This window comes from Artemia sp. Qi Xiang Cuo, chromosome 4, assembly GCF_049724085.1.
Source record: "Artemia sp. Qi Xiang Cuo chromosome 4, ASM4972408v1, whole genome shotgun sequence".
Lineage (NCBI taxonomy): Eukaryota > Metazoa > Arthropoda > Branchiopoda > Anostraca > Artemiidae > Artemia > Artemia sp. Qi Xiang Cuo.
The window spans coordinates 72,405,425-72,418,805 of record NC_142797.1 but is presented as its reverse complement, the minus strand read 5'-3'; the positions used below and the strand labels follow the sequence as shown (position 1 = coordinate 72,418,805).

General features: G+C 33.8%; 1 long non-coding RNA gene across 4 annotated transcripts in view; it reads left to right on the top strand.

Moving 5' to 3' along the window:
* Positions 1–13,014, top strand: part of LOC148953406 (uncharacterized) — a 51,786-nt gene extending 38,772 nt beyond the window's left edge. For 3 of the 4 annotated variants that reach the window (XR_016141635.1, XR_016141636.1, XR_016141637.1), the window contains exon 5: positions 8,169–8,414. This is a non-coding gene — a long non-coding RNA (uncharacterized LOC148953406). Of the gene's footprint in view, positions 1–8,168; positions 8,415–11,823; positions 12,010–12,787 lie in introns of those variants that run through there. The other variant, XR_016141638.1, reaches the window with a different exon arrangement.
* Positions 13,015–13,381: the final 367 nt, after the last annotated feature.

Sequence of the window (13,381 nt, the reverse complement as noted above, 5' to 3'; positions counted from 1 at the left end):
TTTTATCTTTACCGACCAGCTTTATGTTTACCGGTTCTACCGAAGAAAATACCTCCCCACACGGAAAATACCTCCCCCTATGGAATATACCCCCCAGAAACATCCCCCCGTGGAGAAAAGCCCTCCGAAAAATATCCCTCCTAAAACACTTGGAAAATAACCCCCAGAAATCACCCCACAAGAAAATACCCCCCCCCTCCCCGAAAACATCCCCCTCCCCTCGTGAAAAATAACCCTCTGGATAATACCCTTGCCCCAGAAAATTCATTCTCTTTGAAAAGAAATTATTCCCAAAAATTAACTCCCCACTGAACATTCCCTCAGACAGTCCACCCCCCCCCCCCTCCCGAGAAAAATGTCCGTATGTGTCCCAATAGCAAATTCTATCTGTACATTTCCAATAGTGCTACCACTTGTACTTGCTTCATAGTTTAAATACTTCTCCTCGTCGGCATTCAATGATGCAATAACCTTGTAATGTGAACACAGTTTATTAAAATGCTCCATCTTCACTTTTTTTTAAAAGATATGACTTATGTGTTTATCGTTCCACTGTGTAAAAATTACTGATTAAGTACATGCAATAGACTAGTTCGTATCGATAACCGGCCATAGAATACCAGTGGGAAATCCACAACTTGTCTCTGAGCAATCATAGAGTACAGTTGTTAGAGCTGTATGCATATTTCGTCATTTTAAGATACGTACAAAAAAAAATAAAATAAAGTTGAATAATTTCGAAGTTTTTAAAAAAATAGTTTGTTTTTATAAAAAAAATATTGAATTAGAACCATCAGTCCTCATCATTATAAGTATCCAAAACTGGACTTACGTTTCACGTTTGAACTAGAGAATTGTGTTTTCCGTAATTTTCTTACAAGAAACTAGAGTTTATGGTCAAAACCCTTATTAGCTCAGATTTTACGGAAATAGTTTTATTTTTCGAATCAAAAATAGACTTAAGTTTTACATTTGAACCAGAGAGTTGTATTTTCCATAATTTTCTTACAAAAAACAAGAGTTTACGGTCAAAAACCCTTATTAGCTCAGATTTTATAGAAATAGTTTATTTTTCGAACCATAATTGGACTTAAGTTTCACCTATGGGCCAATGAATTGTATTTTCCATAATTTTCTTACAAAAAACTAGATTTTACGGTCAAAAACCCTTATTAGCTTAGATTTTACGGGAATACTTTTATTTTTCGATCCAAAACGGACCTAAGTTTAACATTTGAACCTGAGAATTGTATTTTCCATAATTTTCTTACAAAAAACGTTTACAAAAAGAGTTTACGTTTAAAAACCCTTATTAGCTCAGATTTTACGGAAATAGTTTTATTTTTCGATCCAAAAATAGACTTAAGTTTCATATTTGAACCAAGGAATTATATTTTCCATAATTTTCTTACAAAAAAGTAGAGTTTACGGTCAAAAACCCTTATTAGCTCAGATTTTACAGAAATAGTTTATTTTTCGATCCATAACTGGACTTAAATATCACATTTGAACCAGAGAATTGTGTTTTTCATAATTTTCTTACAAAATATTAGAGTTTACGGTCAAAAACCCTTATTAGCTCAGATTTTATAGAAAAAGTTTATTTTTCGATCCATAACTGGACTTAAGTTTCACCTATGAGCCAACAAATTGTATTTCCCATAATTTTCTTTAAAAAAGTAGAGTTTACGGTCAAAAACCCTTATTAGCTTAGATTTTACAGAAACAGGTTTATTTTTCGATCCAAAAAAAGACTTAAGTTTCACATTTGAACCAAAGCATTGTATTTTCCCTAATCATCTTACAAAAAACTATAGTTTACGGCGAAAAACCATTGTTAGCTCAGATTTTATAGAAATAGTTTAATTTTACAATCCAAAAATGGACTTAAGTGTCACATTTGAACCAGAGAATTGTATTTTCCATTATTTTCTGACAAAAAACTAGAGTTTACGGCCAATAACCCTTATTAGCTCAGATTTTATAGAAATAGTTTATTTTTCGATCCATAACTGGACTTAAGTTTCACCTATGAGCCACCGAATTGTATTTTCCATAATTTTCTTACAAAAACTAGAGTTTACGGTCAAAAACCCTTATTGGCTCAGATTTTAGGCTAGCAATTCACCCCCCACTATCACACTATAACTACTCTAAGAGATCCTTCTGCCATCAACCCATCCCCCCAAAAATATTTATCAGATATTTCTTGTTAACAAATTTTATTTCAAGTCATCCACACGGGTTTTTCTCTAGCAACTCGCCCCCCCCTATCACACTTTAACTACTCGATGAGATCCTTCTGCCATCAACCCATCCCCCCAAAAATATTTTTTTCAGAGATTTCTTGTAAAAAAAATTTATTTCAAGTCATCCACACGGGTTTTTCGCTAGCAACTCGCCCCCCACAATCAAACTGTAACTGCTCTAAGAGATCCTTCTGCCATCAACCCATCCCCCCCAAAAATATTTTTTCAGAGATTTCTTGTTAAAAAATTGTATGTCAAGTCATCCACACGGGTTTTTCGCTAGCAACTCGCCCCCACTATCACACTATAACTACTCTAAGAGATCCTTCTACCATCAACCCCCCCCCCAAAAAAAAAAAATTCTGAGATTTCTTGTTGAAAACAAATTATTTCAAGTCATCCACACGGGTTTGTCGCTAGCAACTCGTCCCCCACTATCACACTATAACTACTCTAAGAGATCCTTCTGCCATCAACCCAACCCCCTCCCAAAAAAATATTTTTTCAGAGATTTCTTGTTAAAGAAATTTTTATTTCAAGTCATCCACACGGGTTTTTTGCTAGCAACTCGCCCCCTCTATCACACTGTAACTGCTCTAAGAGCTCCTTCTGCCATCAACCGATCCCCCAAAAAATATTTTTTCTGAGATTTCTTGTTAAAAATTTTTTATTTAAAGTCATCCACACGGGTTTTTCGCTAGCAACTCGCCCCCACGATCACACAATAACTACTCTAAGAGATCCTTCTGCCATCAACCCATCCCCCCAAAAATATTTTTTCAGAGATTTCATGTTAAAAATTTTTATTTCAAGTCATCCACACGATTTTTTCGCTACTATCTCGCCCCCCACTATCATTCTATAACTACTCTAAGAGATCCTTCTGCCATCAACCCATCCCTCCCCCCAAAAAAATATATTTTCAGAGATTTCTTGTTAAAAAAAAATTTATTTCCATTCATCCACACGAGTTTTTTGTGAGCAACTGGCCCCCCACCATCACACTATAACTACTCTAAGAGATCCTTCTGCCAACAACCCATCCCCCCAAAAATATTTTTTCAGAGATTTCTTGTTAAAAAAATTTATTTCAAGTCATCCACACGGGTTTTTTGCTAGCAACTCGCCCCCTACTATCACACTATAACTACTCTAAGAGATCCTTCTGCCATCCACCCATCCCCCCAAAAATATTTTTTCAGAAATTTCTTGTTAAAATTTTTTTATTTCAAGTCATCCACACGGTTTTTTTGCTAGCAACTCTCCCCCCACTATCACATTATAATTACTCTAAGAGATCCTTTTGCCATCAACCCATCCCCCAAAAAAATATTTTTTCAGAGATTTATTTTTAAAATTTTTTTAATTTCAAGTCATTCGCACGGGGTTTTCGCTAGCAACTCACCCTCCGCTATCACACTATAACTCCTCTAAGAGATCCTTCTTTTATCAACCCATTCCCCCAAAAATATTTTTTCAGAGATTTTTTTTAAAAAAAAGTTTATTTCAAGTCATTCATACGGGTATGTCGCTAGCAACTCGCCCCCACTGTCGCACTATAACTACTCTAAGAGATCCTTCTGCCATCAACAAATGCCCCAAAAAATATTTTTTCAGAGATTTCTTGTTAAATTTTTTTTATTTCAAGTCATCCACACGGGTTTTTCACTAGCTACTCATCCCACACACTATCTAACTATAACTACACTAAGAGATCCTGCTGACATCAACCCATCCCCCCAAAAATATTTTTTCAGAGATTTCTTGTTAAAAAAATTTTATTTCAAGTCATCCACACGGGTTTTTCGCTAGCAACTCGCCCCCACTGTCACACTATGACTACTCTAAGAGATCCTTCTGCCATCAACAAATGCCCCAAAAAATATTTTTTCAGAGATTTCTTGCTAAAACATTTTTATTTCAAGTCATCCACACGGGTTTTTCGCTAGCAACTCGCCCCCCCCCCCACTATCACAATATAACTACTCTAAGAGATCCTTCTGCCATCAACCCACCCCCCCCCCCAAAAAAAAAAAAAACTTTTTCAGAGATTTATTGTTAAAAATTTTTTATTTCAAGTCATCCACACGGGTTTTTTACTAGCAGCTCGCCCCCACTATCCCACTAACTGCTCAAGAGGTCCGTCTCCCCACACCCCATACCCCCAAAATTATTTCTTATGAGATTTCGTCTTAAACAAATTTATTTAAATTAATACACACGGGGTTTTCGCTCGCAACTCGCCCCAAAGTACAGCACTATAATTACTCTAAGACACCCCGCTCCCATCACCCCACCACTTGTGTATTATACAGTACACATCGAAGAAGTAAAGCTTTCCGTTATTAAAATTCTTTCTTACCATCTACATCTCTCTTAGTATCAACTTTTTATTATAGTATAACGTTAAACTCTATTTTAAATTAACAACACTGTTCAAACACCACTTATGTATTATACAGTACACTTTAATATCGTTCGTATAGTCCAATTCGCAAATACTAAACCTTTTTTTTCTCCACCTTCCTAGGATCCCATTCGCAAATGCTATCTACCGTCACATTCATAACAAACTATTCTTGACTAAAGGCAATTGTCCAAAAAAAATCAGAAACAACTCTTGATAGCACATACTTCAAAGAAATGGAACAGTGGAAAATGCATGGGTTATAGACAGCCTTTCCTACAAAATCATTCCTAAATACGCAATTTGACAATCTGTAGTTTTTGATTAAAAAAAAAAAACTATACTCTCAAAACGTGTTTGGTCACTTTATAGGTTTGCACAATTTTTTGCAATGTGCACGTGAAACCACGCTGTATATTCTTGCCTCAGGCTTGTAGTCGTGAAAATACACTCTGTATTCATGTATTCGTGATATCTATTACTACGATACTACTTACGGTTATTTATACTTATTCAATTAAACAATTAGGCTTTACTCTTTCCTGGTGCCTTTATTGAGCTGCTGTTTAGTTATTTTAAACGTCAAACAGTCTCAACACTATGATAAATTACCCCGAGTAGCCCCTTTGTACTATTACAAGTTCAATTGTGCAACACACTGTCTGAAATATGATATATGATCTACTAATACAATAATACAACTGTTAACAATAATTTATTAAAATTCAATTATATTTACTGCATAAGATTTAAATAAAAAAATAAAACAGGTTTTATCTGTTAGAAGTCAGAAGCAACATTAAAGCTTACGACGAACAGAAATTATTACGTATATAAACTGAAATTTCCGCATTATAACTCAATCCCGGTCAAAATTGCCACAGATAATAACTGCCCTAATTACCCTTAACATTTTCACGCGTAGAATTGAGTCGGCAAAGAGAAAAGCAAGACATATAAAAAGAACTTCGTATAGGAATTCTGGCGAATTCTCCCGGTGTAAAATTTTCCCTGAAAAGTTTACCCCCTGAAAACTTCCCTTTCCATGGAAAATTCTCCCTCTGGAATAGCACCACAGCAACCCCCTCTTGACCCAAAAAATATATTAATACTTCTCAATAACAAACACTATATGCAAAGAATGGGCAAATTTTATAACTTAAAAAGCTTTCCCCAAGGACTTTGTGGGTTAATTTTATCTCAAAAGGTACAGTTATTGAGCCTTTAAACTATTAAATAAAAAAAAGTTTTTTAACAGAAAGTAAGGATCAACATTAAAACTTAAAACGAAATTATTCAGTACCTTATATGAAAGGGGCTGTCCCCTCATCTACACCCTGCTCTTTATGCTAAAATTTTTATTGTTTTAAAAAGTAGAATTGTGAGAAAGAGTCAAACTTTAGCGTAAAGAGCGAGGCGCAGAGGAGGGGACAGTCCCTTTCATATACGGAATAATTTCTGTTCGTTTTAAGTTTTAATGTCGCTCCTTACTTTCTGTTGAAAAAATTTGTTTTTTTATTTAATTTGTGGACGTTTTTGAATTAATTTTATGACGCTAAAAAATTATTACGTATTTAAAGAGGACTGCTTCTTCCTCAACACCTCGCTCGAACGACATACAGTCGTTCTTAAGGAATTTGGCCAAAAGTCAAACTTTAGCGCAAAGACCGAGGTTCTGAGGAGGGGGAAATCCCCTTCGTACAAGCAATAATATTTTTCGTTTTAATGTTACTCCTTACTTTCAGTACGACACATTTGTTTTCTTTTTAACTTTATTTCTGATGGTTTTTAATTAATGCCAGGAAATCTGACCGCACCTCCACGGAGATATTCCTCTTCCAACGAAAATATCCTCTAGACAATTCAACTCCGGTGAAAATTTACCCCGCTTCACTTACCTTGGTAGTATTATCAGTAGAGGTGGTGGGCGCAGTGAAGATGTTAAAAATAGAATAGCCAAGGCTCGGGGTGATTTTTCACAGTTAAAAAAAAAGTCTGGAAGAATAGGAAGATAAGTCTGCAAACCAAGATCAGATTATTAGAAACTACAGTGATGACAGTGGTCAAATATGGCTCTGAAGCAAGGACGCTCCGAAAAGCGGATGAAGATTAGGACACGTTGTGCGGATGAAGGATGACAGATTGCCGAAGATTGTTCTTTTCGGCCAACCATCTAGGGCTAAACGAAAAGCAGGTCGTCCCCGTCTGGGGTGGGAGGACGTGATAAAGAAAGATTTCAAGGAAATGGGAACTTCGTGGGCGGGTGTAAAAAGGGAAGCTTTGAATACATTGGGAGGAGGAGGAGCGTGCGTAGCTGTGTTGGCCTCAGGCGGCTTGGTGCTGCGGTGAGTTGTTATTAGTAGTATTAGTAAATTACAATTAACAAGTCTACGCGTAAAATTGAGACGGAAAAAAGAAAGCAAGACTTTTAAACGAATTTTGTATAGGAATTCTGGCAAATTCCCCCAGTGTATAATTTCCCCGGACAAGTTTACCCCCCGGAAACTTCCCTCCCCATAAAAAAAAACAGCAAAAAAGGCAACCTCCTCCCCAACTGGAAAATCTATACATACTTCACAATAACAAATACTGTGTGTAAATAACTGGCATGTGTAAATTATTAGGCCTTTTAACTATGATGAGCAAAATGGCAATCTCATAATCTTGATCGGACGACTTTGGGGAAAAAGGGGCGGGGGAGGGGGCCAGGTTGCCCTCAAACCTTTTTGGTCACTTAAAGACGGAACTAAAAATTGTAATTTCTGTTAGAATGACCCTCCCCAGATCTTCTAGGACCATTGGACCAGTACGATTACCCCTGGAGGAAAATAAAAATAATAAATAAACACGCACCCTTGATCTTTCTTCTGGCAAAAAATACAAAATTCTACATTTTTGCAGATAAGAGCTTAAAACCTCTACCAGAAAAGAAGATTCGAATTAAAACTTTTTTATTTTGATTGCTCTTTAACTGGAGAGTGGAGTGACCTTCAGAATGATTTTGACCAGTTAATTCTGCCTCTTGAGTATTGGTCATTTTAGCGAAATTCAGTCTTTACTCAAATCCACTGCCTGCTTAAATATTTGAGCAGGTGAAAAATGGATATAAAAACCTTTCATTCTTTATTGCTTTCTTTCGATGTTTCGTATGTAAGCTTTATTACTTCTCATTCCGACAAGAAGAAAATTTGTTAGTTATGCAATATCAAATTTCTTGCCAATGATGAAAACTGTTATACTTCTGCAGCTTTCCCTTGTCAGCAAAAAGGGGTAAAGCAATATTGCCCAGTGTTTTAATTCAAATCAGCTACTGTTTTACATAAGAATCTAGGACATTTTCAAGGGCTATTTCAAGTCTTTGATAGCATAGGTATGCTTCTTACGGTTGGTCTTGACCCTTGAACGCTTCTGTTTTCTCTACCTCCTTGGTGAATTTTTCAACTTTACATTTTAGTTACAAGCAATTGATTATTGGAAATATTTATTTTTTAAGGTTTTACTTTTCTTTTCAGAGGAAGCCCTAAGAGTCTATCGACTGCTTATATCACGTGATTTGAGTTATAGATGGTGCTACTTAAACACAATCACAGGACATAACAGTATAGACTGCTTGGAACTTAAATCAGGACACTGTTCTCAAATGTATTCACAGTAAATAGAGTTATAATGCTCAATTAAAAAACGAAAATCAGCCTTAATGTTTGCTTCACAAGTACAAGAATCTGGACATGTTTAAAAATAAATTTGTTATAAGTCTGTGGAAGCATTTTCTTTTGAAACTAGAGTCATTTAGGAATAAAACTACGAATGAGTCCCCACAATACCATAGAAAGTTTATTTCTTTCAAAAGAACTGTCGAATGTCCACCCTTACCAAATTGATGCCGTATAGTCGTATAATCCTAAGTCGTATAATCCTCAGCGATAAAATCACACATTCAAGCGTTGCTCGCTTAACAAGGGATATCCCGGGCAAAAATTAAGCTTTTAAAATTCATTTCCCCTTGAATATTTGGACGTAAAGTGATTATTGTGAGGATTTGGTACACCCTTCTTTAATTAAACTGTTTAACAGTAGTAGCTTTAACTGTTTAATTGATGGATACAGTAGTAGCCTGTAATTGATTGAAACAATGGAATGCAATAATTTTACAAATCGTGTTTATCCAGTGAACAATTGTACTGAACAATTTTTCCAATAAACTTGTGTAACGTTCAATCAAATGACATAACGCCACTCTTGCACATTTAAAATGAATAATAATAATATGTAATTAAAGAATAGCTAGAGCCTAAAATTTGAGCAGCAACTTATTATATCAATTCTGATATAAATTAAATAGACCAAGCAATATCTAATGACTTACATTAATCTTTGAAAATTAAAAAGATGATTATTACTGTAGAAATGAAAATCATCAAAATGTCATGTTGAATGTATAAATTAAAAAGAACATGTATATACTTATCAAATTTCAATTGGCTACTTAAAATCCTATACAATCGTAACCATATTTCAAATATAAATGCTCAAGATGGCTTTCTTTAATTGTACTTTTCAACACTGAAAATCCTTGAAAAAAAGATAAAAAATACACTCAGAATATGAATGATAACAACAGAGTGCGATTAATATAACTAGCAACCAATAGGAACTAGAAATTAAGAAAGCTTTTCGTTAAGAAAGCTTAACTCTTCATTATCTTCAACCATACTAGAGGAGTTGGGGCTCGCAGATTTCAGCCAGGAAGACTGTGCTAAAGTTTAGTAAGATTTTAGCCTGCATTGTTATAGTTTTGAGCATTTATTGCAGGTAATATATGCTAAGGTACTTTTGTTTTAATATTTATTTAATATTTTATTGAATACATGTAATAAATAAGTACTAGTAAATCAATTCATTTAATATTTTTATTGATTTTAAGGTACCATACTATAATCATGGTTTATTTGATTGTTCATTTAATTTATTTATAAATAAGGTAATTATTTATTTAAGGTGATTCATTAAAAACCTTTTTATAAGGGGATGTGAGGTCAAATTGAAAGAATTAGATAGCTAATATTGCTTTTTAATTCAGTAAGATAAATGTAATTTGACTAAAATAAACGCTTTATTTCCTCTCTATTTCTACTTTGCCCTAAATAGTTAGCAAATGGAAGAACATACCCTCTTGAAAAAAATGACAATTTTACTTAAGAAGTGTCCTTAACATCGCACATTTAATCAGACTTTGGACTGTCTAGAAAAAATTAGTCACAGGAAATGCCTATAAAGACTGCTAAAATTAGCTATGCTAGATGTTTAGCCCAACTATAACACACGTACCAGTTTCAATAACTACGTATCAGCATAGAAAATTTTTTACCGCCAGTACGCTTTTTGGGCAGCGTATAATTAAACAACAAAATATAAATTTTAACAAAAGCTCATTTTATTCTTTAATTAAACACAAATATAATTAAAGAACAAAATAAAAATTTTAACAAAAGCACATTTTATTCTAGAAATTTCATTTAAGGTGAATAAAATAAATACAAACGGATTCAGAAAATAAACTTAGCAGTGCCTTTACCTGCCCCCCCCCCCCCCTTTAATTTTTTCACAAAGCCTATTTTCATGTTTTGTTTTTCTGTTTTAAGGAGCCGTTCCTCTTCTCCCAAAAAAAATGCTAATTTAAGTAGAATAAATTAAATATAAACTCATTAAGAAGTCATAATTTTAGTAGTGCCTTCACCTACCTCTTTTTTTTTAAAAAAAACTTGTTTTGTTATTTTTCCTTTTTTTTGGAGAGCCGTTCCCTTTTGCTAAAAAAATTATTTTCTTTTAAGCAGAATAAAATAAATATAAACGGGTTAAGAAGTCATAATTTTAGCAGGGCCTCCGCCTACCTCTTTTTTTTTAAAAACCTGTTTTTACATTTAATTTTTTTTCGGAGAGCCTTTCCCTTTCTGAAAAAAACAAATTATGACTAGATCTTATCTGAGAGTTCTTACTTGCTAGTCATATGTCATATGGTCAAATTGTCTACTCGATCACAAACCTTGGCTTTTGATTCGTTGTGCGACTATAGAATTTGATTTTGGTTAAAAACTTTCATTGAAATTCCCGTTAAAACTTGGATATTGTTTCTCCTTCTTATAAGAATGACCTATTAAAATGTTTTTGTTGATCCTGTTGAAAATGGATTATGGGTTGTTGATCCTCACAAAATTATTTAATCTAAAACTTAAAAAAAGATAAATAAAAAGCTCAGAGATTTACATTTGTTTATCTTGATGCAGTTTACTATTTTTCATTAGTTCAAGGTTTTGACATTTCAATATTGTTTTGTTTATCTTCAACCTTTTGTGTTTTATTTTTAATTTTTGTGTCATTAAGAATAAAACGGGAAAATTTACTCCCTCAATTTCTACACAATTCCTAAATTTTGCAAAATATATTGAGTATCCAATAGGATCCCAAGTTCTCTTCTAGCATTAAACTTCCTTTTCTTAGCAAACGTCTAAATAGGCTAGTGTTTTACTTCAAGTCGATATGGTCGAGTGCCTTTTCTGCTGTTCTCTTTTGTTTTTATGATGTGACTCTTTGCTTCTGTGTCTCAACTGTGCTTCATATAATATGACAACGTTCCTAGGATAAGTTTAATATTTATTTGAAAAGACACATCTACCAGGCATGACAAAATGCGCTTTGCATTGTTTTCATCAGTAACAGGTCCTATTTCTTTTTTTAGCTTTTCAATCAAAAATAGCTTCCACTTCATATTTTTTGAACTGATATAAAACGTGAAAATGTTGATCAAATTTAAAATAAAAGAGAAAGGGTTTTGGTGTTAAAGCCTAGTTGACAACATCTCTATCAAACGTATAATTCAAAAGCGGGAGAGGGAGTCATGTGAGGATAGAGGCCTTATTTTCTTGATAACTTTCGCGTAACTTCCTATCTTTTCCATACATTGCTTTTCTAGCTCACTGCTCATGAAAAAACGGAGTTTCTTGTTTGTATTACCTGCCTTCTATTAGTATCTTTTTTTCAAATTTCAAAACCGAACCATATCTTTTTTCTAGGTAGCTAAGCAGTGATGATATTATGATTCCAAAGTATATTACTACTATTATTCTTGATTGTTATAGTGAAATAAAAAGTTATTTTTTCTTCCTTTAGATATGTTTGTCAATTAGTTTCGAAAAGGGCTGCTTTCATGGCTGCGGCTGGAGTGGCAACTCTTATCAATAAATAAATGAAAAGCACACCATTGTAGCTGTCGATGGGACATTATATAAAAAACACCCACACTTCCGTCACCTGATCATACAAAAAATAAAGCAGCTAATAAGGCCTGGCTTGACTGTGAGTACAACTCCTTGGTCTTATTTTAAAGTGTTCTGCAATGTCAAAACTAATTACACTTTGAAAAATGCGTCCAGAAACAGATAATTTAACCTAAAAATATTTTTTTATAATCTTAAACACCTGAATCTTTGAAGAATTTCTAAAATTTCGAAGCTTATAAATTTCTAAAACTAAAATTTCTAAGCTAAATTTTTAAGCTAAAAATTTCTCAAGCTTATAAATAAACCAGTGATACACACCCGAGATTGGAGTGACCTTCAGAATGATTTTGACTAGTTAATTCTGACTCTTGAGCATTGGTCATTTTAGCGAAATTTAGTATTTACTCAAAAACCATGCCTGCTTAAATATGTGAGTAGATGTAAAATGGATATAAAAACCTTTCATTCTTTATTGCTTTCTTTTGCTGTTTCGTATGTAAGCTTTATGACTTCTGATTTCGACAAGAAGACAATTTGTTATTTATGCAATATCAAATTTTTCAATGATGAAAACTTTTATACTTCTGCAGCTTTCCCTTGTCAACAAAAAGGGGTAACGCAATATTGCCTAGTGTCTTAACTCAAATCAGCTACTGTTTTACAAAAAATCTAGGTCATTCTCAAGGGCTATTTCAAGTCTTTGAAAGTATAGGTATACTCCTTACGGTTGGTCTTGACCGTTGAACGCTTCAGTTTTCTCTGCCTCCTTGGTGAATTTTTCAAGTTTACATTTTAGTTACAAGCTATTGATTATTGGACATATTTATTTTTTAAGGTTTTACTTTTCTTTTCAGAGGAAACATCTTCACCCTAAGTCTATTGACTGCTTATGTCACGTGATTTGAGTTATAGATGGCGCTACTTAAACACAATCACAGGACATAACAGTATAGACTGCTTGGAACTTAAATCAGGAGATTGTTTTCAAATGTATTCACAGTAAATAGAGTTATAATGCTTCCTTAAAGAACAAAAATCAGCCTTAATGTTTGCTTCACAAGTACAAGAATCGGTACCTTTTGTTTTTTCTGAACATGTTTAAAAATACATTTGTTACAAGTCTGTGTAAGCCTTTTCTTTTGAAACTAGAACCATTTAGGAATAAAACTACGAATAAATCCCCACAATACCATAGGAAGTGTATTTCTTTGGAAAGAACTGTCGAATGTCCACCCTTACAAAATTGATGCCACATAGTCGAATAATCCTAAGTCCTATAATCCTCAACGATAAAAGCACACATTCAAGCGTTGCTCGCTTAACAAGGGATACCCCGGGCCAAAATTAAGCTTGTAAAATCCATTTCCCCTTGAATTTTTGGACTTAAAAATTATTATTGTGAAGTTTTGGTATACCCTTCTTTAATAAAACTATTTATAAGATCAGGA